At 36.4% G+C, this 24,108-nt stretch overlaps 1 protein-coding gene and 1 long non-coding RNA gene across 8 annotated transcripts in view; one reads left to right on the top strand and one right to left on the bottom strand.

Annotated features, from left to right (window-relative positions):
* Positions 1-7,926, bottom strand: part of LOC125680051 (D-glucuronyl C5-epimerase B-like) — a 31,206-nt gene extending 23,280 nt beyond the window's left edge. For 3 of the 7 annotated variants that reach the window (XM_048919505.2, XM_056161549.1, XM_048919496.2), the window contains exon 1: positions 2,267-3,508. The gene's annotated coding sequence lies outside the window, so the exon portion shown is untranslated. Of the gene's footprint in view, positions 1-2,266; positions 3,509-3,779; positions 3,888-5,180; positions 5,311-7,859 lie in introns of those variants that run through there. The other 4 variants (XM_048919510.2, XM_056161535.1, XM_048919516.2 and 1 more) reach the window with 4 other exon arrangements.
* The window catches only part of LOC125680086 (uncharacterized), a 37,248-nt gene that overhangs the window by 10,947 nt on the left and 2,193 nt on the right, over positions 1-24,108 (top strand). The window contains exon 4 of the long non-coding RNA XR_007371917.2: positions 7,842-7,973. This is a non-coding gene — a long non-coding RNA (uncharacterized LOC125680086). The remainder of the gene's footprint in view (positions 1-7,841; positions 7,974-24,108) is intronic.

Genomic DNA, 24,108 nt, shown 5'->3' with positions numbered 1-24,108 from the left:
CTGAGAGAGCATGTAAAAAGTAGATGGCCACTAAATATTAGGCTGTAAAGGCAAATGTCTCTGTGGTCTCATTCTAGCAATGCCCTTCAGACCAATTTCTATTCAGATGGAGTTACATGGCGATAGACAACTTAACTGTATGTTCAATTTCAATTTAATTAACTGTCAGGGCAAAGCCATTTTCCACCTAAATATCTGAGAAACTGTTGAAACTTCTTAATCAGACAATCATATTGTACTCAGCCTGAATCTTCTATTCTCTTTTTTTTCTCTTCAAGTTCTCAGTAATTTGAGAAAACTACTTGAAATCAATAAGAAAGATTCCCAATGTGCACAATTACATTTGGATAGTCTAATTTAAGGTGATAAGTGTACCAATAGAAGATTAAATCCCCACAGCTTCTTGTCACATGGGCAACAAAGAGAACCAGTTTACGAAATGAAGGAATGATAATGAAGCTCTGGAAAGGAAGATCAAATTTCTGGGCAGTGAAAGGACGTACACAGTACGTAGGTTATGGAGTACATGTCTGAGAGAAATACACTTGGTCACTGTATCCAAGGACTGCATCCAGTTGATATGTACAAAGTCATACACATGTATCTCATGAAAGCTAAAAACAGGGTATTGTTTTATCTTTGAATAATTACTTTCCTCAGAAAACATGACATTTTCATCTGTCAGGTGCAAGATTGTAGGGTGAGCCATTAAGGTAGAAGTAATGAAATTATATAAGTCTTTCAATCTTTCCATTTAAAGTTTTTCAAAGAACTCAGATCATAGGCAACAGCTACAGTATAAGTAAATATACACCTATGGTAATTTAAGTCTGTAAAAAAAAACAACTTTGTATGCATGACTTACTTAAATCTAAAAATTTTAAAATTCTGAAGCTAAGTGAATAAGTACTGATTCAATTTGATAATTTATTTCAACATGATATTTAATGATTTATTAATGATGATTGTATGGTATACAGCTACATCAAAGTGTTAGAAACCTGTATGTTGAAAGAACTTGTGTTCAAACCGTTTGTATAATATGCTCTTATACAATAAAATATGTTCAAATCACATCAAAGTGTTAGAAAATGTTGCAATTTTGAAAAGCAATAGAATTACAAGTGCAATATCATTGATTATCTCTTTCACACATAGTAATACCAAATACTATGGCCAAATGCCAATACATCACTTCTGGCCCAGTTATTGTTAATATGCTTTCAGCACCATTGTCTTATCGTATTATGGCATTAGCTAATTGTGCATGCACAAACAACCATTACGCACGGCACATTAAAAGGTATAGAATAGTGACATACTGCATATTGCACTGTATGGTATGCAGCTTGAAAACCATTCCCAGCCAAACAATATCATAGATATAATTAATGTATCACAATTCATAATCGACATCTTGTTTCAAGCAAAATCTAAAGTATCTAACACAAAAGTTGTGGTAGTTTGTGAACCAGCTCTAAAACTCTTAAAACAGAAGAAATGTTTTGAGCTTGTTGCAGGGACTCCATGGTAATTTGCCAAACTGCTTTACTCCTCATCGGCCCACTAAAATGCAATTAAAGCAGCCCAATTTACAGAACGTTGGATCATTAACGATAAACGTTGCTATGGTTATATGCTTATTGAAAAATCATTTCTTAAAAAAAACCCAGCAGTTTCTTGCTGAAACAGTCGTGGAAGTTTCAAGTAGTCTTTTTGATTTGTATTTAAACAAAATTTGTTGAATTTTGAGCAACTCTTTATCTGATTCAAAATTTGAGAGATGTGACATTCTCATATATATGTACATTTCTATGAAATTTATCTTCATTCTATGAAATTTATTTTCAAATATTACAATGAAATTTATCTTCACTCCCTTTTTCCATCACCCAACATCATTTTCAGTTTGAAGCTGAAAAGTTTTCTTATATTTCCTCAGAGAGGGTATTGTCCGTCTGTCTGATTGTGATGGCAGTATTTAACAATGGAAGATGCTCCTGAGTAGAGGGCTAAAATAGACTGTGTCTGCTGCCCAATCCCATTCACTTTGTGAATAAACTATTATTTAAATCAAATACTGCAGAGATAAACACAAACTAGCAATATCATTAGATTTTTTCTCTATAGTTTTGATTAAATACAAATCAACTGACATTCATACTCTAGAAAATGATAGCAGCCGACACAATTATCACCAATAGCCATTCATCAGCTGTTCTCTCTCTCTCTCTCTCTCTCTCTCTCTCTCTCTCTCAAAACTCACCTGACTCTGCTATATCCGGTATTTAAAAACAAATAAATGAAAAACAAGTCACTTATGACACATGAATGATCTCTTCTTGTTTCATGTCAAAACATACTCGCTTTTAGTTTATCCTCAGATTCACCGCATCTCTACGCTGCAATAGTACAACTTCCCCGCTTTGTATATATACATGTATTTGTTTTTTTTGTGAGTGTGTGTTGTGAATGGCCGACCTATCAGAAAGCTTTCCACACTAGGCCTAACATGCAGCTATTCCCGGCCAAATTCAATGAATGATGTGTCTCATGTCTGAAGTTTAAGCGACGGATAATACTACCTGCGATGAATCTACGCAGAATTCGCCCTTTTCATTCTCACTAGTTCAACGGGGTTTCTATTACGTATATATGTTTCCTTATTATCCAGATCATTTTTCATTGTGAGTTTTGTGCATATACAGAATTTCAAAATGGAAGTAGTGTATACCCTGCAGGTGGTATAACGCATAATATAGATGTAAATCAGAAACTGTCTAACATGGTTCGGTTTATGGGACTGTTAACTGCTCTGTCATTCTACATACTTCGCAAAAACTAGCCCGTCTAGCATATTCCGACCGTTCCGACTTTTTGAATGACTTTGAACTAGGAGTAAGTGGATTCGATACTCGTGTGATGGTACAGTTGTTCTAAGTACATATAAGAGTCTTGGTATTTCAAAATGTTTAGCAATCTATCCTCAAGTGCAAGAAGTACTTACAGTTACACCGAACACGCGACACGGAACCCCCTCTCAGATGTGTATGGGGATGTCTCTTAGGCATCAAGAACCCCAAAAAACATTTTTACAATTCTTTAATAGTATAGAAAACTTGTCGTGCAATCCGTGACCATGACAACGGATAGAATTTTACGAGGACAGTCTTGCTACGGCATATGGACGATAGTTGGAGAGATAAAGCAGGTTTCTGAAGCAAAATGTCTGATTGAGTTGACCAGACAGTACATTACATAGAGCACGTGTCAGTGAGAGGTCAATCAGCTGACCATAATGGTTCTCAAATTGTCTGTAGAAATTGAACTGGTGCTTCTATGTACTCTCTCGGTAACGGTGAACGTGGGAGTTGTAGCGCAGTATTAGTATGTTGATGCAACGCTACATTCTCAAATGAATGTTCAAGATCACAAATACATAATTTTATGTAATATGATTCAAGATTTATTGAAACATCTTCCTTACGATTAAATAGTCTTGAATTTATTGCAGTCAGAATGGTTTCTGTTCGTTGAAAGAAAGAAAAATCTCGGTGTTGGAATATTCGGTTCAACATTAAATGTAAACGGGGGAAAAATAACTCGTGTGTCTAAACATTTTGTTTTATGAACTTTTTTCCGGTGTTTATATTGGGAGAAATATCTAAACATTTAATGCCCCGCATGACATTCATTTAACCTTTTATGTATGAATATTATTACATACGATAAAATCGAATCCGAATTCATTCTTACCGTTTAAAATACACGTATCATACCTTTATTGCACATCCAGATTTCCTATATCAAAAACTGGAACTTGTAGATTTTATCTGTTGTCATTATGATTCTGAAACCCTTGAAGTTTACCACAATTAGCCACCATTCTACAATTTGACACAAAAGAGCATCCAATTTAAGTATAGAATAATGATCTTGCTGAACAGAACAAGGTGATTAGGTTTCAGGACTTTGTTGTCTATATTTTATATCAGAATTCTGCTGCAGTTTGAAGTTAACAACAATGGTAATGATACACCACAGTTGGATATCGCCCATATAAAGGAGAAAATGGCATCCCCGGTACTAAACATCACACGACCAAATAGATACGAAAAACTATGCCTTATATCCTGTAATCTAAACCACCCCCTGGCAACGAGCTGCAGAGGAGAAGTGCTTGTATGTGTAGGCAAGATTTAAAGAAAACCTTGGCGGGGGTGGGGGTTCAAACTTTACATGCTTGAACCCCATAGTGAGTTGTCTGAGTCTGTTGATTTCAAGGTCAAAAGTCAAAGTCACTGTTAGAATCGAATCAGACGCATTTCGATTAAATGTAAGATCCGCTTGCATACTTGCTACACCAACATCCCTTGTGTAGCGATCTACGTGAGCGGGTCAAAGGATGCAATTCTAATTAAATTGGATTCAGACGAAACCGTAGCGCTGGGGGGGGGGGGGGGGGGGGGGGTCGTAATGAAAGACGAAGATAACGAACAGTGATCAATATCATAACTCCCATAAACAATACAAAATAGAGAGTTGGGCAAACACGGACCCCTGGATATACCAGAGGTGGAATCAGGTGCCTAGGAGGAGCAAGTATCCCCTGTCGACCGGTCACATCCGCCGTGAATCCTATATCTTGATTACGTAAACGGAGTTATCTTTTATAGGACGTCCTCAACATATGTTGCATACTTGTTCCTTATGGTCCGTCAAAGGTCTAGGCCACCAGATATTGGATATCTCCATGGGTCATATTGTCATCCATGGTGTGTTATACCCAAGTACATTAGTGCGCAATCTCTGAGAGTAACCTAAATTTGTTGTTAAGAACGATTCTGGGCAATACAGGAGCTGCGGGTTATTAGTTCTCTCATTTGCCGAGTTTTAGCATCTTGCTATAAAACGGTACTTTTGGGAGACCTGGTCTGTGGTTTGTTAAAGTTTGGGGATTTCATTACTGGTTGCTCAAGTTTCTGAACAGTGTTTACAGATCGCTGATTGGCTTGTGACCATCCATAAATAAGTCAGAAACAACTGCAAGGATGTGAAGCATTCGATGGTTATATTTATATACAATGGTTGTCCTCTTATGAATGATAACAAGTGACTTTTACAATATATGCCAAACACTTGTGGATAATTGAGATGAAAAGCTTTTTGTAAATACTTACCACTTTGCGGTTTTAAAGCCTCTTCACGTGACATATAAGTATCCTAACTATAGTGAAGAACAATGAAGTTCAGATTTAGAATTTTCTCTAAGGTGTGCATTGCTTGGCCCATCCTTGCTCAGAAGTTTAACTGCATGTTTGAAATGATAAACTGACATATTACATCAATACTCAATCAAAATGACTACAAACACACTGAAACGCGAAATCAGCTGATCAGTGTGTACCTTGGCATGGATATAAAATCTATCATTATTTTTTTTTTCTAGTTTGGGATAGAAGGTGAAATCCGTGCTTATACAATCTCATGCGTTTTCCTTGCAATGTTTCTGGGGAGAAAGAATTCGAAGAATCTGATAAAACTAATAATCAGAAGTCTTAGAATATCAAGATATTTTTATGAATCAATTTGAAATTGCATTTTTCTGAACCACCTGTCATCATAGAACAAAAAAAAAAAAAAACACTAGAAAGGAAATTGACCTTTTGACCAAGATATAGTGCCCTGCCCAAGACTTAATTATAAACAATGATGTCGCTCTTTATAAACACGCTAACATGTAAATCTGTATTAAAGAACGCTGATCGTTTGAAGTTTCTTTCATTTTATTGCAACTGTAAAGTGCCAAACCTCCTCAACAGATGTAAATCTGTTTGTTTATCGACCAACTCCAATGTTGTTCATTACTTCACATACAAATTTTGGTTCACAGGTAAATATAAAGTTTATCACCTCCATCCTGAAGGGAATAGTTTTATTTGTGTTTCTATTAATGGAGGGTGAAAATGTCCTGTAAAAGTAGCTTTTACTGTTGGAAAAATCGGGTGAAGTGGCCTTATAATGCCCTTGAATATCCATCATCGGTAACTGGTAGTGTCACCATCTTGTTCAGGGTTTGCTTACAAATTTATACAATGCAACATAAAGCCGCTTATACGAAATTTTATATAGGGCACGAAAGCAATTGGTACATACAGAAGTGTGGGTAATCTTGAAATAAGCAGGTCAAGGTATTGTTGCCTATCACATTTCCTCTGCATTACAGATATAAGGAATGGTGAATCATGGGAAGATCATCACACTATTCTTTTCAATAGTACATTTCTATTGGTTTAAATCGCTCAGAGATCACAGGTATACAGTGGGAAAAGAACGTCTTGTGCATTAAGAAAAATTATTACAGGGTATTTCATAATATACATTACATTTTGAAGCTATTGGTTGAACAACAAATGAAATAAATACAGACAAGTGGTTAAGAGATTCTCCATGCATAATGACAAAACAAACTGTTAATTGTGGACGAAATCTCGACCCTTGATGAAAAGATAAATAATTTTCTATATGCCATTTAGCGCAACGTCAGGTTTTCGCGTAACTTCTTTCATCAAGAACGGAAAGTTGCTTCTTAACATTTTCCACAACTGTCAAACATTTCTGCTGAGAAGTTTGATATTCTGTTTTAGTTGAACTTCATTTAGTGACCATAGTTTATCTGTTAGGAAACCCCACAGAAAAAAGGTTCCAATTGGTTGCGGTGTTGGGAATGAGGAGGCCAAATTATATCTGTTCTGTAGGGTAGGAACATGCCCCTAAATGTTCCCCCAACCAGTTTAAAACTGCAAACGAAGTGTGGGTTGTCGCTCCATCATATTCAAACCAAACAGTTTGTAGATCACCATACTTTCGTAGTAAGCTTGACAATGATTTTGATCTCATTAAGCGGAGATACCTCTCTGAGTTTTCCGTAGTGGGTTCTTCGTTCTCCTAAAAAAAAAAAACCCACCCCAGAAACATCCAACATCTCTTTGAATACTTAATACAGCACACACCGTTAATTGTTGAGGATGCAGAAGTCATTTTAGATGAAAATCCGGTTTTCGGTTGACCAGAACCGCACGTTCTGTTTCTTCATTTCACAATCCAAGTAAAATGTACCGAATTTTCTGAAAGGTAATATTCTCATGCTGAAGCATCTATCTTGCAGATGTACGTCGGTGTATAGTGCATCCGATTCTTCTAGGTGTTGTATAATTGAAATTTGGTAGCGTGTCTACTTCATGTTCAATTTTACAGCAGAATTGCTGGTATTGTCCGGACTTCTTTCTGAAAAGATCCTTCTGACATATTTCTGTGGAGTTTCCCACACTACAGTCAAACATCATAGATGAATTCTTCGGTTCTTGGTGTCCTTGGTCGTCCTGGACAGCCGTGTCTTCTGTAACATGCTGCCCCTGTCTTCTCAAACTTAGGGACGAACCTTCTGAGAAGCATCCTAGATTTCTTCTTTCCCGTTGGAAGATGTTCCTTCATTCATTTCTGAATAAATTTTGGCGATATATGTTGGTAATAGAGTTTTTTAATATCAGTCATTTGTTGTTTATTAAATCCATTTTTGGAAAAGCGTCGATGTCATATTCAACAATTATGATGTCGCTTTCTCCCCGAAACTTTTTCCACATGGATAAAAAATTCCGGATTTGGTGGTTAAGTTAACGATTATATTAATTTTATGATAGATAAAAACATCTTCGTTTGAAAATGTAACATATATCATGAAACACCCTTTATGTATACATATCAAATCTCCATACAAGGTTTTCGTCAATCCAAGTTTATCCACTCAAAAAATTGAAATTGAAAATTTTACATAATTACAGAGTTCCCGATATACGTACCTGGAGACTAAAGGAACTTTGACAAGGGTCCACCCACATTCTCTGTCTGAGTTCCACGTAAATCCAACCAGCCCATGAACAATCAAATCGGAATTTGACTCAACTTGGCACAAGGTACAAATTGCTCAAACTTCAAATGGCATGCACTTTAAAATGCAAAGCCTGCGTCAAAATCAATACGTCGATTTTATATCTTTATATACTGTTTGCGAATATTATATTTCTTGTCAGTGAGATTCGTATCTACCAGTGAAATCTCCCTTTGTTCTTTAAGGATATATTGAACCAAGTATATTTTCCCATGTATTATGTGTTTCTTTATCAATGTAATACTAACATTGCCAAATTTGATAAATGAGTTGCCTTTATCGTAGAGAACGTCTTGTCATGCACGCAAAACCTATGCAGATAAAATACGATTAAGGGACAAAACATTTGTAAAGGGGTGTTATTAGTGAAAATGTCTTGGAATGCGACTTGCATATCTAAACTGTCTGCATTCCGAAGACCTATTGTAAATATTTTGCAAAAAAGGAATTTTGTTTTTATAACTACCGTATATATATGATCATTTAAACTGCCTTTTAATGCATTCATAAAGCAAAGAATGAATTGCTGTCAAGCTAAAATATAATTAAACAATATCCATTTTTCGTTGATAGACAGAAATTAAGATAAAAAAGATTGAAATATTCCCATTGCTGAAAGGGTACGTTTTTGTTATCAAGACAAAATACAAGAAAATTGAACCGTAGAAACCCCTTTAATAATATTCTACATCATGGACAAGTCTTCTACAATCTGGTAGATATAAGATCTATTTAAATAGCACAGTTATAGATAGCACAGTTTTAGTTATAATCATACATTCAATACCCGCCTCAAAGGGTGAAAGATTATCATCAGGTGTCCACGAGTCAGCAATGGGACGAGACATGGTGTTCCTTTAACTCTGGATGTTTTGTTAAAAACTGTGACCGGCAATGACCCATATAAGATCGCTTTGATAAAGATGTAAGCTAAGAGATTTATGTACAATTTAAGAACTAAATCGAAATTGTTATTTCTTTTTAAATCTGGAAATATTCACCTGGCATGGTCTTATTTAGAGTAAATTATCTTTCCATACCTTTTTCCTCTACTACATGCAATAACCTATATGTTGACACCCAAATATTCAGACTCGTATATGAAATTTACACCTGTTTGGATTTTCTAGTTATTTTCAAAATAAATAAAAGTTGGATATGTATGTACATATACAGGTGTACTGCAAATGTAAAAGTGTTGAAGCAAACACTCGTTTGCAGAATTGTGACGTAATCAACATGAACAGTTTAGCAAAACTATGAAAAATCAATGAAAATGGTCATGAGAAATATTGTTAGCAGTCATCTCCTGCGCTAATTCCTTTTTATATTATGATATGGTTAATAATATGTATTAGTTTGGTTGTGGACGATACATAAGCTATATATTCTTTTCAAACTAAGATGTTTTGCAAATGCGTCTCCTGTAAGTGTCTTTGACTAGAAAATCACATGTTTATGACGTCATAGTAGCCAGAGCCAAATAAGAGGGAAAATGTACCTGCTTCTTTATTAATTTTTGAGAACTGAACCAGCTATTGTATAGAATGATGATAATAGGCGTCGGTCACACTCTACAGAATAGTACGAAAGAAACTAGAAAAAACATCTAATCATTTTTAAAGACAAATAATGGTATTTTTAAAGGAAGGGTAATTAACTCTTGAATTGCTTATTATCATAATCCAGTTTAAGGTTATGTTTGTTCATTAACTTGAGACACGAAATTTTCTTCTTTTTTTGCCCGACCTTTAGGGTAGGAAATTTTCATTCTGAGAAGCAAGTAATTGAAGTGAATACATGTCTTTCAAATGATACTTTTATACTTTGCAACCACACTCTAACCAGTACCATATTTCTGAGTTGTGATTTGGAATATTTTTCTCTCAGAAGTTACAATAATAGTGCTTTTGTATGGGTATATCTTTAATGTATCTTTAATGTGAACTTTGATAAGTATCTAGATATTTATCGTAATGGATGTAATTACAATCAAAACAATGAGCCATATACCCTTGAAGACTCGTAGCGATAATTCAAAATACAGTTACTCACGTATATGAAATATACACCGTATGATTTGTACACAACGACTACTCGATATTGGAAGATGAGAAGAAAAAAGAAAAGAAAAACCGGGAATAAAATCTTCGGTGGATAAACGGATTGGCGAATATTATAGAATTCCACCGTGCCTTGGAATGTTGATGACAAGGTTTTTTGGCACATCAATTGCTAACTAAAGTGCGGACAGACCATTATTGTGCAACACACGAACGTAGCAGTCTCAACTCTCTGGCATCGGCTCATCAAAACATTATATGACACTTATACTTTCTTCATCTCTGCAGTAGCCTATGAAAAGTCAAAACAATTTCTCCGCTTTAAAAAAAAATCCCGTAGTTCTAACACAGTTGCAGGCTCCTTTGGCTTCTCCAGACGTTTGCAGTCGTGTTCTCTGCTTTGTGTTTGTGGTCTTTTTCCCTGACAGATGTGAAATCCGCTAAAAACTTCCAGCATTCGAAAAAGATGAAAAGGATCAGTTTGCTAATAACGTGTTAAGTGCAACAAATGTTGTTGATTTCTGTGTGTGATTGTTTCCTATCAGATCATGAAATTCTACATAGATAAGAATGTCTTACAGGCAAGAAATTGATTTGAAATACGATCTTTAATGTTATTTAATTATCACATATAATGACTGGCTTTTTTAGAAATACATTTCATATGTACAAAAATCACAGCAATTTTGATTTACAACGATTGCTCACACATTAAAACCTGTCAGATAAGAACTATTGGAGTCGTGAAGTACAGAGATAGTTTTCTGTTAACCCAGTGACATTGGCAGTTACAGTGTCTTGTGGTAAGAACAGCTGATTAGCAGCTGTAACTGTGTCGACAGGGAATATATTTTCTTGTTTGTTTGTTGTTTTTACGTTCCATTCGACAATTTTTATGCCCCGAGATCGAAGATCGGAGGGCATATTGTTTTTGTTCTGTCTGAAACTTTAACCTTGCTAATAACTTTTGAACAGTAAGTGCTAGAGCTTTGATATTTCACCTGAGTATTCCTTGTGACAAGACCTTTCCGTGGGTACTAAAACTTTTGACCTACTTTTTAAAAAAATTGACATTGGTCATAACCTCTAAATGGTAAATGTTAGAGCTTTCATATTGCACATGAGCATGTCTTGTGACAAGATCTTTCTACTGGTACCAAAATATTTGTCCTTGTGACCTTGGCCAACTTTGCAATTGGCTATTATTGGGGGCATTTGTGTTTCACAAACACACCTTTTTCACTCATATAGATACGTCACTAGATTTAGATGAAGTGCCACAAATTCTGACCAAGACCCTAACAGTGGGGTTTCTTTATCGTACCAACGCACACCGTGGTACTGAGCCTTCATCATTTAGGATTCTAACGGCGGACGTCCGGCGAAGTAACAACTGCTAACTATGTTAACGTCATAGGCTTAACGTGGCCACTGGGATTGGGGATCCATATCGGGATTTTTTAGTTATTCGTGAAGCGGGCGCCTTAACTACTTGTCCCCCCCCCCTCCACACACACACACAAACCCCTGGTAAATGAAGAACCTATTTATGAAGATAAACAATGTAGTATGCTATTGTAAATGTAGTAATAATGAAAAATGTGACGAATTGTTTTACAATGTATATAAAGTTGTACCTGGTACATGAACGATAAGAATTGGCTGTTCTTTTTCTAAACTTATTCATTCTGTCTTTTATAAAGACAGACAGATGGTACGTGTATTAACATTCACTTAGATAATGTTAGAGCTATCACAATATAGGTCTAACGAATAACTCCCTTGTTTTATAGAAATACAGATCTCGCTAAACACCAACTCCCTTTGATAAATAGTTCTCTTTTATCACTTTATATACGCCTATCTCTAGACTCAAACGTACACTGGTGCAGTGATGTTCGTATGTCTGGGGGTTTGCTTTGTTTTACGCATACTGAACTTTGAGCTTGATTTTTTTTTTTTAAAAACCGATGGATCTTTAATGCTGATGACGTATTTGGTGCCGTTGGCGGTACTAGGGTTTTGTATTCTGTGTAGGTTATGGTATTCTTTTGATAATGTACCAATCTTTTGTCTTCTTTGAGTGTCCATGCATCATCTGTCTGTATGTCGGCGTGTTAAGTTTTCACGCTTTCGACTGCTGAAAAATCACTGGGTTGATCTCAGCTAAACTTTCCAAGCAGTATTCTTGAGTAAAGGGAATTTAAATTTTGTTTTGTTGAAGTAAAGAGTCACGTCCCATTCAAGATAAAGGAATTATATTCATTTTAAAATAAATAAATAAAGGGAATGTCATTAAATATGGGCCAAGGTGACTCAGGTGAGCGATGTGGCCCATGTGCCTTTGTCTTTTAAAGTTGTTTTTCAATACAATTATTACAGTTTGCCAAACTAGTATCCGAGCGTGAGACATGTAATTTTTATAGATGTCCAATGGTGGACATTGGCTTATTGTTGATTACTGTTAGTGTTCAAAACTTGCATTTATAAAGTAACTCAGGTGAACGCTGTATCCTATGGACGTTTTGTGTTCAATATGCATCCAATAAGATATCTAGTATGACGGCTGTATAAAAGGTGAATATAACGAACAGTGATCAATCTCATAACTCCTACAAGCAATACAAAATAGAGAGTTGGGCACTCACGGACCCCTGGACACGCCAGAGATGGGATCAGGTGCCCAGGAGGAGTAAGCATCCCCTGTCGACCGGTCACACCCGCCATGAGCCCTATATCCTGATCAGGTAAACGGAGCTATCCGCAGGCAAAATCAGTGTGCCAAGAACGGTCTAACAATCGGTATGAAACACGTCAGACAGCATTTGATCCAATGATAGGTTGTATTGGCAAACTAGATCGTTATAACGGCCATAGAATTTGCGAAATGCTGACTTCAATCGAGACTGTTGAATCCCCTGTTCCATCACCTTGTTTGTCAGTAGCGTACATAGGTTACTAAAAAAGTCGAAATTAATATGTAGCCTTTTTTTTTACTTGCAGATAATCGGAATTGTCAAAAAATTTATTTATGTCTTTAGAAACTTCAGTCAAGAATATATATACAACAGTATTGTAATGTTTGAGTATTTGATGAGTAAAGGAAAGCATTAAAATTATGAATGGACAGAATTGCGTTTTGTATTCACTTTTAATTAGTTGAATTAAAGTCATTACTTTTTTCTCCGTAATTGATGAAAAGTTTGAGACCTAGAATCACCTCAATCCTGTGGAGAAATGCTATAAATAGATATACAAATTGAATCTTTTTTCAGTAACAAAAAGTAAAAAAAAAAACCCGGTTACTTTAGAACTGAAAATGGGGATGGAAGGGGGTGGGGGTGTGCTAAGGGAGAGATACTACTCTAGTACACCGTACTATGTTACTCAGTATACTTAAAAATGGATGTAAAGCTTGTACCATTCTGCGTACCACTTTTACTTCACTTGAGCTAAATACTTAATAATACGTTCTTATCATTGTCTGGTGTCGTTGTTAACATCTCATTAACTTATCAGAAAGTGTCGGCCAACTTCAAGCAAACTTGGCACAGAAGAGGATTCAAGTCGTGCATATGATGGATCACACTCTTCAAAGGGGGAGATATTACATGATAATTATGAAGAATTTAATGTTACATTTTTAAAAATCTACTTGTTCTGAACCGCTTGACCAATTTCAACCAAATTTCGCACGAAGTATCCTGAAGGAAAGGGCTTTCTAGTTTGTTGAAATAAAGGATCATATCCTTTTTCAAGCAGGCGCATAACCAGACGGATGTTTGTACGCACAAACGTCCATATCATTTTTGCACACACAAAAAAAGGAGAGAGAGAGATTAGAAATATCAAAATATTCTAGGTCAATACCATACGTGTTTGTTTTGTCTCTTCAAAGGTCTAAAATTGTTGGTAGTGGGTTCGTCATACAACGATATTGGACAGATCCTTTCTCATTTTTGAGATTTTACAAGTATTTGTCCGCATTTCGTACAAAAATAGAACTGACCTCGAATATGGCTGCGTAACAAATTTTATAAAGTGTACGAAAAATGCGTTCAGGAGGGTCGAATATACACATCGAAATCGTCTAAAATTTACTAGCTTCCGGGAAGCCCCCTGGTCCCTCACCAGGACTCATTGGGGGCCTTAAGGCGCCCCCCAAACCCCCTGCCTACTCGGGCGTCCACATTAAAAGTACCCTGGCTACGCCTCTGTCAAGGGAAGATAATTGAGGAATAGTGAGATGAGATGGAGTTAGCTGAAAATATCCAAATTATTGTCAAAGGGTATTTTAGTTAGAAAAATCCTATCATGAGGTAAATTTCATACGAGAGTGATATTCAGTAATGAACATTAGGTCATTGCATATAATGATCTAATCTGAAAATACTCCCTGTCATTAGGACGAGTGCTGTTTGACGTGTCGCCTACGAATTGTTAGGCCGTTCTTACTAAATGTAACAGAGAGGGAGAAAATGCAACGGACCAGACCGGGATTCGAACCCGCGCCCCCTGATGCTCTACCAACTGAGCTATCTGACCATCCGCGATCAATGCCGTTTGACAGGTCGAGGTCAATTCGTATGAGAAGTTCAAAGGTATATTTGTTGTTTGTTTTATTAGCTCTAATTGTTGTGTGTATATATGTTATAGACAGGACCACAATGTAGACTAGTTTATACAACTAATTGTGCAATCCTGTATAAATAAAGGATATTATTAATATTATGTGAATGTATTGGCAGATTCTCGAATTTTACGTTTTTAAGAGGGTTTTGTTTGTTTGTTCTTTTCTTTTTTAAAAATACTCTTTTTTCATAATTATTATAACCCTGCAACATTGTAATCATAGCATGAAAAATCAATCACTCTGGGTAGTGAATGGGCGTCTTTATGCCAGTATCTTTTGAATGAACATGGTCATTTTGTTGACATGGACGTTTGAACCGTGTGACAAATGTTTACATTTTGTCAAGTCTCGATGCCATCTCTTTAGTATTGCCAAACAAATTGTACATAAATCTGTTGACTTTCTGTATAAGTAAAGAGTATGTAAGACATATCCAATGTGTGCTGGATTACAAGTTTGAGTAAGTAGACCATTGACCCTGTGTGACCTTTGTGGTCAACGCTAGTAGATAGGTTTTGTACGTGTCGTTGTCCACGTGATGTTGTATTATGTATGTTTTTGTAATGTTAATACAGTGTTAAGTAGATCTTGTATGTTAATACAATCCTTACGTTGTCATGTTTACGCTCTTTTGTTTGTAGTGTGGAAAGTTGACTCAGCACGTTGGGGGGGGGGGGGGGGGTCTCTTTGTAACGCACTATCACTGAAAGAGTTTTATACTGAGAAAATTGTTTAGTGAGATCTTGAGGTGTTTCTCTGTAAAATCTAACGGTATAGATATTGTACTTTTATAAATCTAACGGTATAGATATTGTACTTTTATAAATCTAACGGTATAGATATTGTACTTTTATAAATCTATCGGTATAGATATTGTACCTTTATATATCTATCGGTATAGATATTGTACCTTTATTATCGAATTTGAAATATAGTAAAGGTACTGTTTACATTGCAGCATGTAATTACAAAGGTGTTATTATATTATTTCTATAGTAAATCCTTTGGAAATCGCAAATATGGATAAAGAATATTACAAGACTTGTTTAGAATATTTGCACAAATTCACGAAATGACAATTTTACCACAACTTTCTCAAATTTTGTGGCATATTTCAATGAATGTATGCGAAAATATACATTTCAAAAGTTGAAAATTCACTTTTGTATTTTCAACACATCTGTACACACGTATGTACTTTTTTTTTTTTTTTTAACTTTTGCTAGTTTGATTAAGTTTGAGGATATCTTAGTTTTTAAACATAGGTACAAAATTCCTAATATTCAGAGGTCAACACAGATAATTGTAACTAGGGGGAAATATAATTATCTAATTTGCAAATACATGTCATTAGGTCGAATGCTGTTTGACGTATGTCATACGAATTGTTAGGTCGTTCTTTACACGCTGATTTTGACTAAGGATTACTCCGTTTACAAGATATAGGGCCCACAGCGGGTGTAACAGCAGACAATGCTTGTTTTTCTAGGTACTTGATCTCACTTCTGGTGTGTCCAGAGGTTGGTGTTTGCCCTTCTCCTCGATAGTATTTATGAGATTGATCTCTGTTCGTTATCTTCACCTTTATAAGATGTATGAGATTGATCTCTGTTCGTTATCTTCACCTTTATAGGAGTTATGAGATTGATCTCTGTTCGTTATCTTCACCTGTATAGGATTAATGAGATTGATCTCTTTTCGTTATCTTCACCTTTATAGGATGTATGAGATTGATCTCTGTTCGTTATCTTCACCTTTATAGGATTTATGAGATTGATCTCTGTTCGTTATCTTCACCTTTATAGGATGTATGAGATTGATCTCTGTTCGTTATCTTCACCTGTATAGGATGTATGAGATTGATCTCTGTTCGTTATCTTCACCTGTATGGGATTAATGAGATTGATCTCTGTTCGTTATCTTCACCTGTATAGGATTTATGAGATTAATCTCTGTTCGTTATCTTCACCTGTATAGGATTTATGAGATTGATCTCTGTTCGTTATCTTCACCTGTATAGGATTTATGAGATTGATCTCTTTTCGTTATCTTCACCTTTATAGGATGTATGAGATTGATCTCTGTTCGTTATCTTCACCTTTATAGGATTTATGAGATTGATCTCTGTTCGTTATCTTCACCTTTATAGGATGTATGAGATTGATCTCTGTTCGTTATCTTCACCTGTATAGGATGTATGAGATTGATCTCTGTTCGTTATCTTCACCTGTATGGGATTAATGAGATTGATCTCTGTTCGTTATCTTCACCTGTATAGGATTTATGAGATTAATCTCTGTTCGTTATCTTCACCTGTATAGGATTTATGAGATTGATCTCTGTTCGTTATCTTCACCTGTATAGGATTTATGAGATTGATCTCTGTTCGTTATTTTCACCTTTATAGGATTAATGAGATTGATCTCTGTTCGTTATCTTCACCTTTATAGGAGTTATGAGATTGATCTCTGTTCGTTATCTTCACCTTTATAGTATTTATGAGATTGATCTCTGTTCGTTATCTTCACCTTTATAGGAGTGATGAGATTGATCTCTGTTCGTTATCTTCACCTTTATAGGAGTTATGAGATTGATCTCTGTTCGTTATCTTCACCTTTTCATTGTGATGCTTCTTGGTTGATGATCCAGTACACATGTAACAGGAAGAGAGAAAAGTCAACGTACCAGTACGGGATTCGAACTCATCTGATCTACCTGGCCCTCGGCGATCAGACACCTAAGACAGCATCATCCCTCCTTAAATGTCTTCACTTCACATGTTGAAGGCCCAGGATCTTTATCCCCTAAAAAGCATTGTCACTTGTTTGTTCGAGAGGCTGATGTACGGCACCAAATGTAACAGGGAGGGAGAAAATGCAACCGACTATAGACCAGAATTCGAACCCTTTCTAGTCTCATTTTACAGTCTTGAGGTCCGGTCTGGTCCGTTACATTTGTTCCCTTCCCTTTACAATACTAAGAGTGTACAAGATTGTTCATATGAAAAATATCTTGGTTTTATACTTTTTTGTCAAAAAACCCTACATGAACATTGAAATACGCAAATGCATACGTACATATCGAATTTGTCCGTCTGTGCAACCCTTATATAAATTACACTATGAATGTTCCAGGTTTGTTGCTCATTCACAATTAAAGATGAAAAAGGTTTATTCAGGAATGGAGTTTGTAGAGTTGAACATATTTTGTCTGCGTCCAGTATCTCCCTTCGTTATACAGTATATGACTTTTCTTGAAGAAACCTTTCTTTCAATTAAATACACACTGTTTGCTTTAACATGATACACAATGTAAATTTCACATTATACATGTGTGATCATGATTTACTTATCACGCCTCAGACAAAATTGTTGACATCTAATTGGTCAGATCTTGTTCACGAGTGACGCTGTGAAAAAACTATCATGCGAGAAAAATCTGTATTGAGGAAGTAATTTATTGTCGGGTTCGACTTGCAGCCGTGACAAAATTGGCGAAGCGATAAGTTGTATGATATAGACCACCACATATACAGTTATAGGTCTTTGACGTGATAAATTCGTTACTCAGTTAGTTAGTGACCCGATACGGAAAAATACATGGTGTGGAAAGAAAACCCGAGCCGATACGGGTTTTCTTTTCACACCATGCATTTTTCCGTATCAGGTCACTAACTAACTGAGTAACTAATAATATGGAATACATGTCAATTCCAACTTCATGAAAAAGTGAAGATGACGAACAGTGATCAATCTAAGTGAAGATGACGAATAGTGATCAATCTAAGTGAAGATGACGAACAGCGATCAATGTAAGTGAAGATGACGAACAGTGATCAATCTAAGTGAAGATGACGAACAGTGATCAATCTAAGAGAAGATGACGAACAGTGATCAATCTAAGTGAAGATGACGAACAGTGATCAATCTAAGTGAAGATGACGAACAGTGATCAGTCTAAGTGAAGATGACGAACAGTGATCAATCTAAGTGAAGATGACGAATAGTGATCAATCTAAGTGAAGATGACGAACAGTGATCAATCTAAGTGAAGATGACGAACAGTGATCAATCTAATAATTCCTCTGCAAACTTAAAAGTAGGGCAAAAACGGACCCCTGGACCAGATGCCCAAGAGGAGTAAGCATCCCCTGTCGACCGGTCACACCCGCCGTGATCCACCTAGTTCTATTCACATTTTCCAATGTTTTTGCCTTTGATATCTCTACAAATTGTAATGATAACCATCTCCTCATGAACGCGACGCTGTTGTAAACAATGGGCGTATAATTCTTGAGAAATAAAAGTAGAATGTAAATATTAGAAATTTCATATTTTCAAAAATGAAAGTCAATACGTTCTGCATACAAAGGATTAATCTGTCGTGACAGTTGGTAGGAGGTAGATACGGAAAGCATTGTAGGTATCAATTTTGTTTTTTACAAGAAACTCATCAGTATCGATACTGCTTTTTATTCTTACTTCAGGAATATTCAGCTTTTAAAAATATTTATGAATGAAGATGTCGAGTTGTTTTTTTAAGAGCAAGTGTAATCCTCTTCAGCTTAGAGTGCATTTTCCTTTACACGGTGTTTGTGGAACACCATGACTCAAGACTGTACGCTAATATTTCAAAAGGGACCTATGACTCGTGACACCCAAAGGCCTACCAGTGGCGGTTTTAAGGGGGGTCGCAGCCGTTTAAGGTAAAGTTGTGGTCTCTTGTTTAGAAAAATGTAAACGATAAAAGATGCAATAATTTCTTACAATCCCAGAGCAATAAATGACAAAAAATTTCTGATTTATTGAATTACTTTTATTGGCAGAACTTACATTTTTTTCCCAAAAACTCTTACACTTTTGCGTCATTTTATTGATTTCACTCTATCAAAAATGACAGAAAATAGTAAAAACGACTAAAGACCCCCGGTCTCATAAAGTTGTGCCCCCCTCACCGCAATTCCTGGATCCGCCCCTGCCTACCTGGCTCCAATAACTCATCTCACCATAACGGTTTTATTAAATGGAACTACCTAACCAAAGAATGACAGTCCTAATTATAACTGCAGGATGAGTAAGGAGAACGCTAAGAACCGGGAAATACATGATGAATGTCCTGATCAATAGCACCCATCAGCATGAATATTTCATTTCTTGTAGGCACCTAAGCCGTTCTCAGCATGTCTCATTGTTTCTTGAATCCTGCCTGAACTTTGTCACTTAATCGCCATTAAGAGGAGAATTCTAATAACTCCGACTCACTACAACGAATAAATCACCCTACTTGTGAAGTAAGAGAAGCTAATAACTATAAAGTTCAAGTGTACGTGCTCTGAGGGGAAGGGAAGAAATTGTTTGTATGAAATGAAACTGCAAAATTACTTTTTTTTATGGGGGGAAGTCAAACCTTTGTTAGTTTCCAAAAACAAAAAAAAAGGTCGTGATTTCATGGTTGAAGTGTTGTCGTGCAGTATTAGTAGTTCACATTTTCCAACTCGTGGTGTATGATTAAAATTCATGGTTATGTCCATGCCACATAGAAACTAACGAAATTAGGACCTCCACAAAAATTTGGAAATTCACAGTTATCATATCTGTCTGTGTATTCGTATTTGATGGTCATTTAGCATAGGCGTAGCTTGGGTTCGAATATTACCTAGGCAGGGGGTCTGGGGGGCTGCGCCCCCCAGAAGCTATCGACATTTTAACAACGTAAAATGTGTTGTTGTTTTTTACCGAGGCACCTGCCTCGGTTGCCTCCATGGAAGCTACGCCACTGTTTAGATTAGCAAATATCAAGTGTAAGCCACCTTTAAAGTCAGCATTTCGCAAATTCTATGGTCGTTATAACGATCTAGATTGCCAATACAACCTATCATTGGGTCAAATGCTGACTGACGTGTTTCATACATATTGTTAGACCGTTCGTGGCACACTGATTTTGACTACGAAAAACTCCGTTTACTTGATAAAGATATAGGGCTCACGGCGGGTGTGACCGGTCGACAGGATGCTTACTTCTCCTAGGCACCTGATCCCACCTCTAGTGTGTCCAGGGATCCGTGTTTGCCCAACTCTCTATTTTGTATTGCTTCTAGGATTTATGAGATTGATCACTCACTGTTCGTTATCTTCGCCTTTCTTCAAAACACCAAAAACCTGAACCTCCATGAAAATAAATAGTTTTAACGTTTCTGTACGTGTTCTAAATTCGAAGGTCTTTCACTTTAGCATTTATATTTCAAAATATATAGTGTCATCTAAGAAATGTACTTTGATGTACTGTTTTCACGGATCTTTATCGTGATCATTATAAGGAAATGAACGTCATCAGATAGCATGGTTGTCTCCGTATATTTCTTCTGTAGTGGACATCAAAGATCAATTCCATTTCCTTTTGATGCTTCGTTCTCTTTACCCTACTGTACAGTGGATCGAAAGATCACAGTTTCGTTTTTGTTTATTGTCATTACCTGAGACCAAGTGTAACAAGCAAGTTTCGAAATGCGTCCGAGTTATTTCCCTTCAGAGAACTCTCGTACACTGTAAGGTGTGAAACCATTTTTTTAACGCGAGGTACGCAGTCTGATTCTTCAAATTCGATTTATATACAAATCAAGTGAATATTGAGTATTCAGGGAGTAAATAAACACACGAAGTTCTTGTTATACCACGTTATTTCGTTGCTTATACCAGAGACAAATATAACGTTATATATGTTTCTGCTTATACATACCACATCTATAGGATATTGCTTGCAAATACTAGTACATTGTTTTTATGCTTTCATTATAATAAAATATTTCTTCGGATAGTATTTTTCATTTCCTACATACATGTAAGTATCTTTCAAACAGAATCTGCTTTTCATATTTTTATCGTCTTCCACACTAACTGTAGGTGCTTTATGTTCCACTTAAGCTCCTCGGCTTTTGAGCACAACTGCGCAGGATGCTACAACTAAGTATTTACTGGTTCAATACTGATCCCAATCCCTGCCGCGACAGACCTAAGTCGTTAAAACAGGTAGTGACATTTCCATCGCCAAACACTCGGCATCAGGTGTGAATGTCACGGGTCCTCGGAGATGACCTTAGAAATGGATATCCCGTGTCACAGTAGGTGTGGCACGCTAAAGAACCCTCACTGCTCAATGGCCGTAAGCGTCGATCATAGACCTAAATTTGAAGCCCTTCACCGGTCTTGGTGACGTCTCTGTATGAGTGAAAAATTATCGACCGAGATGTTAAGCAAGAAACAATCAATCACTCATATATTGCTGAACCCCATCCAGTTGAAAAATTTGGTGTCAATTCAAATTCTCTCTCTGTATGTTTGATTTAATGACAGAAGGGTACCTATCTGTTGATGTTTGATTTGGTGACAGAAGGGTACCTCTCTGTGTCTGATTGATTTTGTGACAGAAGGGTACCTCTCTCTGTGTCTGTTTGATTTTATGACAGAAGGATACCTCTCTTTGTGTATGTATGATTTAGTGACAGAAGGGTACCTCTCTGTGTATGTTTGATTTAGTGTCAGAAGGGTACCTCTCTGTGTATGTTTGATTTAGTGACCGAAGGGTACCTCTCTGTGTCTGATTTAGTGACAGGAAGGTACCTCTCTCTGTGTCTGTTTAATTTAATGACAGAAGAGTACCTCTCTGTGTATGTTTCATTTAATGTCAGAAGGTTACCTCTCTGTGTCTGATTTAGTGACAGGAAGGTACCTCTCTCTGTGTCTGTTTAATTTAATGACAGAAGAGTACCTCTCTGTGTATGTTTCATTTAATGTCAGAAGGTTACCTCTGTATGTTTGATTTAGTGACAGAAGGGTACATCTCTGTGTATGTTTGATTTGGTGACAGAAGGGTAGGTACCTCTGCATGTTTGATTTAGTGACAGAAGGGTATCTCTCTGTGTATGTTTGATTTAGTGACAGAAGGGTACCTCTCTGTGTATGTTTGATTTAGTGACAGAAGGGTACCTCTCTGTGTATGATTGATTTAGTGACAGAAGGGTAGGTACCTCTGCATGTTTGATTTAGTGACAGAAGGGTATCTCTCTGTGTATGTTTGATTTAGTGACAGAAGGGTACATCTCTGTGTATGTTTGATTTAGTGACAGAAGGGTACATCTCTGTGTATGTTTGATTTATTGATAGAAGGGTACCTCTCTGTGTCTGATTTAGTGACAGAAGGGTATCTCTCTGTGTATGTATGATTTAGTGACAGACAGGTACCTCTTTGTGTCTGTTTTATTTAGTGACAGAAGGGTACCTCTCTGTATATCTGATTTACGTTAGACGGGTACCTCTCTGTGACAAAAGAGTACCCCCCACCCCCGTGTACATGTATATTTAATTTATAGTCAAAGATCTACACATGTTGGATTTGATTGTTTTGTAATTGAACATCCACTGGAATTTTGTAGAAGCCATTTGCAAGAGGGTATCTGACGTTTATCCTCTTGCTGCTATATATAGTGAATAATGGGTAATTTTATTTCTTATTCATGTCGAAACACGTCCAGTTTCTTATAATGTAATTAAACAACTTGTTTTTCATACACCTCTGGTGTGTCCAGGGCTCCGTGTTTGCCCAACTATCTATTTTGTATTGCTTATAGGAGTTATGAGATTGATCACTGTTCGTCATCTTCATCTTTCATGCGTACTAGCACCTATTCGTTTAAAAGTTTAAGTTGTATCGATTATGTAGAGCTTGAAATCTTCATGGGTTATTAGCAATCCTACATGATATTGTTAGTTGCTGACAATCGAATTATGGTTTTCATACGCCGATGAACCAAGTGTCATGGTTGTGGAAAACTCAGTTGTTGACTAGCGTTTGTGTATAATGTGTTTTCGTTTGATTTTGAGGAATCAATAGAACAGATGAATTGCACGGACATTTGCTTGTATTTGAATTATATGATTTTGTTTCCATATTTCACGCCTCCTTCAGACTGGAACCAGTTTGTTACTAAATAGTTAAATTATAGTTGTTGGAAGGACCACCAAAGATTTCTCATTAGAAGCCATGGTGTCTGTTTAGGCTTCATCAACTGTCGCTCAATGATGCGTAATGATGTAACATTATGTTTTTAATGCGAATAATTCACCGTGGGGATTTATGTCAATTTTTAAACAGACCATTTTATCAAGCGTTCTGAATCGAATATACAGTATCTTTAAAATATCTCCATTAACTACAATCTTGATAGGAAACTGCCTATAGAGATTTGCAGCTCTATAAAAATCAGTTTTGTTTTCAACTGAGTTGTTCTGTCATCCCAAAGATACTGACTTACTAAGGCACGTCACAGCTGATGCTAATATTTGACAGAATCCATACCTCTACCTAAAAGCAGAATACGAGAACCCAATAAGTTCACAGGTTTACAATTTTCTCCCTCATTACCAGGTTTCTCCATTATGTATTTCCTACTTCTCCAGGTCCAACACTAA

The sequence above is a fragment of the Ostrea edulis genome, chromosome 1 (genome assembly GCF_947568905.1).
Source record: "Ostrea edulis chromosome 1, xbOstEdul1.1, whole genome shotgun sequence".
Lineage (NCBI taxonomy): Eukaryota > Metazoa > Mollusca > Bivalvia > Ostreida > Ostreidae > Ostrea > Ostrea edulis.
Note: the sequence above shows the minus strand (reverse complement) of the source record. Positions and strands in the feature narration are given on the sequence as shown.